Below are 6,000 nucleotides of genomic sequence, written 5' to 3' on the forward strand. Positions count from 1 at the left end.
TTCATCTTGCTAAAAAATTAAAAACTTATTGCAATAGGCTTGAAATCATTGTAATATCTTGGTTAAAATTATTGCAATTGGTCCAATATTGTTGTCTTAAAGTCATAAAAAGATAAGGGTCTAAGCTAATGCAATATTATTTAGGCGTTGATGTATACTACAAATTGTTTCTATATCGAATATCGATCCGTTGCAATGAATTAAATCTGTTGATATAAGTTACTATATTCGTTGCTAAATCGACCAATTGCAACGCACTCGGATGCAATACCCAATTTTTGCATATTTGCTGCCATAGAATCTATTACAACATAAATTGCACTTAATGCAATGTTTTCTCGGCGTTGCAATAAGTAATCTATGGTGTAGTGGCTTTTGGGTGCAAAGTACAGAATACTCCGAAATCTCCCAACGAGGACTCATTGACTACAGAGACAAAGCTCCCAAAGAACACACCAGAATTTACCCCACATCCCCAATGAGAACACCCATTGACTACAGGAGGAGACCTTCCGTCCAGGCATACCCCTGGAGGTCTCTGACCATGGACACCGCCTTTCTGTGGTTGCATTACAGGAATGAGTTTTTCAATAGAGTACCTGCAGAAAATATGTTAGTATTAATCATCCATCGTCTTCTCATCCTCACGAAGCGTCCAAAGAATCTGCCTAAAAATCCATCTCCTGCCAACAAAACAACAGAGCACACCCTAATAACCATATAAGTTAGGGCGCGCCTGATTTCCTCCCCTAGAGGGCGCATCCTTTCTTTATCAGAAAGGGGGCAAGCCCTAATTTGAGGTGATCTTCATATTTTTGGCCCAATTTTGTCCAATTAACCTGATTTTGACCCGAATACTGCTCGTACCAAATTTTGGGCATAACAACTACCCCCCAAATTCCATATGCCATTGGAAATGGGATTGAAATTTTAAACCCCCTGTCAAACTTGAAAATTTTGTATGAGCATCTACCAACTTGAGGGTGTACCCTTACGAACTTATTCATTACCCTTTCTTCATCCTCCCCCATTTCTTCTTTAAACACCATAGGGCGCACCCTAGATGAATGCGCATCTCATGAATCTGTATCACAACTCCACACCCCCAGCCTAACATTTGTCACTCTCTATCACTTCTCTTCTTGATGGCTTTAACCTTGGTTTGTCTAGAGAGATTTACCACTTATGCACCACATCTCTAAGATTACATGAGCTAATGCGGCATAAGAAATAAGAGAAATCGTACAAAAGCGTGCACCTCGCATACCTTGGAAAAGCACAATCCATTAAAAATGTTTGAGGATGTTCTCTAACTTTTTCATCCCAATATTGGTCTCTTATGGGCGCCTTAAACTGAAAGGGTCATCATAGGAGGGCGCAACCAGAATAAAAGACTAGCTCTCCGATCTTCAAGTAATAAATAATCTTTGATGCAAGGAGGACGTGCCTTGTTGGTGAGAGTGATCCTTCCACCGAAGACACAATACCATTCCATATTTGATTTCTTACTTATTGCCAAATCATAACTCCAAATCGCTGATCTCGTCTTTTTCATAAATATTGTGATTCATTTATTCCAATCAAAGTCAAAATTTTACGATCTTCTACAATCATCTATTTTTAGAGGGCGCGCCCTTTATAGTGGCGGCGTCTTCCTAAAAAAATTAATGGCATTAGAGGGCGTGCCCTCTTTACGAGGAGCGTCTTCCTCGACAAAGGTAAGTTACTTGGAGGGCGCGTCCTCTTTAAGAGGAGTGTCTACCTCGACAAGGTTTTTATCCTTCACGGGCGCGTCCTCTTTACGAGGAGCGTCTTGCTCGAAGGAGGCATTCATTCTTGGAGGGCGCGTCATTTGTATGAGGCGCGTCTTCCTCAATAAAGGTATTCATCCTTGGGGGGAGCTTTCTCTGTAAGAGGCGCGACCACCTCGACAAGGTCACATCCTTGCAGGGCGCGTCTTTTGTATAAGGCGCTTCTACCTTGAAAAGGGAAATCCTTGGAGGGAGCATCCTCTATAAGTGGAGCGTCCACCTCGACAAGGGTATCATTCTTGGAGTGAGCTTCCTCTGTAAGAGGCGCGTCTACCTCCACAAGGGGAATCATCCCTGGAGAGAGCTTCCTCTGTAAGATGAGCATCTACCTTGACAAGAGTAGTCATCCTTGGAGGGCACGTCCTCTGTAAGAGCAACATCTACCTCAGCAAGGGTTTTCATCCTTGGAAGGTGTGTCCTCTATAAGAGGAGCATCTACCTCGACAAGGGGAATAATCCTTGGAGGGCGCGTACTATGTAAGAGGAGCATCTACCCCAACAAGCGTTTTCATCCTTGAAGGGTGCGTCCTCTATAAGAGGAGCATCTACCTCGATAAGTGGAATCATCCTTAGAGGGCGCGTCCTCTATAAGAAGAGCATCTACCTCAACAAGGGTTTTCATCCTTGGAGGGCGCGTCCTCGGTACGAGGAGCATCTACCTCAACAAGGGTATTCGTCCTTGGAGGACGCGTCCTCTGTAAAAGGAGCATCTATCTTGAAAAATAGAATCATCCTAGGAGGGCGCATCCTCGGCATGAGGAGAGACTTACCTCAATAAGGATTTTTATCCTTGGAGGGCGCGTCCTCTATAAGAGGAACATCTACCTCGACAAGGGTATTCATCCTTGGAGGGTGCGTCCTCTATAAGAGGAACATCTACCTCGACAAGGGTATTCATTCTTGGAGGGCGTGTCCTGTTTAAGAAGGGCTTCTACCTCGAGAAGGGTTTTCATCTTTGAAGGGCGTGTCCTCTGTAAAAGGAGAATCTACCTCGACAAGGAGAATCATCCTTGGAGGGTGCGTCCATGGTATGAGGAGCGTCTAACTCGACAAGGAGAATCATCCTTGGAGGGCGCGTCCTTGGTATGAGGAGCGACTTACCTCAACAAGAGTTTTCATCCTTGGAAGGCGCGTCATCGGTATGAGTAGCATCTACCTCGACAAGGAGAGTCATCCTTGGAGGGCGCGTCCTCTATAAGAGGAGCATCTACCCCAGCAAGGGTTTTCATCCTTGAAGGGCGCGTCCTCTCTAAGAGAAGCAGCTTATCTCGACAAGGTCTTCATCCTTGAAGAGCGCGTCCTCTGTAAGAGGAGCATCTACCTCGATAAGGGTCTTCTACAGAATCTTCATGCAACAAAACCAAATCAAAGATCAATATTCTTAGAAGGCTTCCATCTTCGATGAAACTCAAGGGATGCAGAAAGTATCTCATGTAGAAACATCTCTTAGCGAGACATCTCACGAAGTGGCATCCAATAAATGTCATCTCACTCTCAGATATATTTTCTTAAAGTTGAGTGTTTTCTTAAACGTGGGTGTTTTCCTGACCTTGAGCATCTCCTTGATTTTTAGGCAAAACCATATATCTTACTCATATGGAAATATGTAACACCACAGAACTAATGAGAGGTGACCTACCCCCGGAGCGACCAGCCTGTCAAAAGTACTTTGCAGCCTTATCTTCCTCATCTGTTTCTAATACAACTCCCATATTTTCTTTTTGCTAAAAACAACCAGATGACCTTGGTAATCATATCGAAAGAAGAATCCTTAACAAATGAGACAGATATGTTCAGTGTAATAACTCGAATTTTTGAAACTTTGTAATACGATTAATTAATAGTAACCCTGACAATCGGGGAAAACATTTTAGCCCATACTATGTTATGCATGGGAAATTTAGTTTCCGAGTCGATAACGTGATTATACATACCAAATAAGTGTATGTAAACACTATTAGTTTTCGAAGAAAACGAACTTAGAAAAACGGCCGTATCTACGAACCGTTGAGGAATACGAGAATCACAATGTAATTACGAATCTAAAATCCTAAAAATTCAAACCCAGGTACAAGGCTTCAAAGTATAAAGGACGTATAAGAAAGGATTTACCCCGCAAACCGCTTACGAAGATTTATTATGAAAACGAATAAGCGACCAAGCGAACACGTAAGTGAATAAATAAAGCGTATCAAGCAATGTAAACCATGCAAACTAACTAAGTTAAGAAAGTAACCAAGGTTAGCAACCAAATAGTAACCTACCTAGTGAACATAGTGACCTAGCTAGCAAATAGTGTCATGAATAGTAAATGTGGTACTACGCTAGCAAGATAGCTTGGAAAATAGCTAAGCTAGAAGATATGTACTAAAGATATGCATATCTAGGATGATATACACACATAAACACATAAAAATTACAAGAAGCAACCAAGCAAGAACCAAACGTTCTCTCTTCTCTCTCTTGAAACATTCTATTTGGCCCTTGAAAAAAGAAGGAGAAATCAATTTTTAAAATCCAAGTTCAAGCCATGACAAAATTCTCCAATTAATTCCTAAGCTTACTACGTATCAAACTAAGGTAAGATAAATTTTTTGAGAGCATTTCATTAAGGTTTGGGTAGGAAAATAATTTCATGAAAGTGATGATAAATAGTGCCAAATAGTAACACTTCTTGATTTTCATGCCATGATTTAGGATCCTTAAGCACAACTAATGTAATATCTGGGATATATCGTGCAATTATTTTGGTTAATAAATAAATATTATGCATGTTCAGTATGTATTATGTGAATTATTTGTAAAGTGGTATATGCGTTTGGGTGATTAAAAATAATATAAATTGAGTATTTTAATTTTTATATGTCTAAAATAAAATATAGATAATTATCATATCTTTCTATTTATTTTTATGTTGATTTATGATTTTATAGAAAATTTATAGATTTAATAAATTCTTTTTTTGATTATTTTTTTAAAATCATTTTATATAATCGGGAACCAGCCGACTTCATCCGTTTTTACGATTTTATAACCTGAAACTCTTTCGAGAACTCCTTTCTAAACGAATTGCAATATTCCGAGCATTTTCCATGTTTTGACTTTTTCGATCCGGCGTACGGTTTGTCCTGTGCGGGTCCCGGCGCAATATTTTCGATACAAAATTTGTTTCGGTAAATCAATAAAACTCGTATTTTTGATAAACGGGATCTTTTTATTAAACTATTATAATTATCACCTCATAATACGTGTAACCAGGCACTGAGACCAAGACCTTAATACAAATTGTACATATTTGGATAATTATCCTGAAACCGGTACTGTTTTGGATCTGTTTTTATAAATAAACGTACTATTTTATATCCGGTATGATCCAACGGGGTACCAATATTCCGTAAATATATATATAGCCCTTACCGAATTTTATTTTGTACAGAAAATCATTTGCAGCCAGTAATTATATAATTTTACAGAGAAAAACCCTAACTTCTTATATGTTAGGTCACACTTTCACTGTAGAGGGGGTGAATACAGTGTTTATTACAATCAAATCAAATTTCAAGAACTTATGTAACAGAAAACAAACTTTATTGAAACAATAAACTCTGTTACAATCTGGAACTGTTATCTCTCAGTGATGAACAAAATATCACGAGAGCTGCTAGGGTTATAGTAAATAATATTCTCGATAATGATAACACTTATAGTGTAAACCCTATGTCTGTGTTTATATATTACACAGTTACAAGATAATCGCTAATTGATATGGAATATAATTCTGCTTCCTAATATATATCAATCAGATATCTTTTCTTCCAAGTATTCCATTCTTTACGGAATTCCTATACTGAGACCATCTGAATATCCCATATGGAAGGTAAGGATGACCATGTTTCTGGAAGCAACAGATCCAGAATACCTTGATAGAATCAAGGAAGGGCCTCACAAACCTACCAAGCTCGCTGTTGTAGTTGCAGGTGAAGCAGCAAAGACTGTACCAAAGGAAAAGAGTGATTACACTGCTGAAGATATAACATCTATTGCTAAGGATGCCAAGGTACGACACTTACTGCATAGTGCCATTGATAATGTAATGTCAAACAGGGTAATCAACTGCAAGACTGCCAAGGAGATATGGGATGCACTGGAGACAAGGTGTCAAGGAACTGAAACAGTTAAGAAGAACAGG

The sequence above is a fragment of the Apium graveolens genome, chromosome 1 (genome assembly GCF_009905375.1).
Source record: "Apium graveolens cultivar Ventura chromosome 1, ASM990537v1, whole genome shotgun sequence".
Classification (NCBI taxonomy): Eukaryota; Viridiplantae; Streptophyta; class Magnoliopsida; order Apiales; family Apiaceae; genus Apium; species Apium graveolens.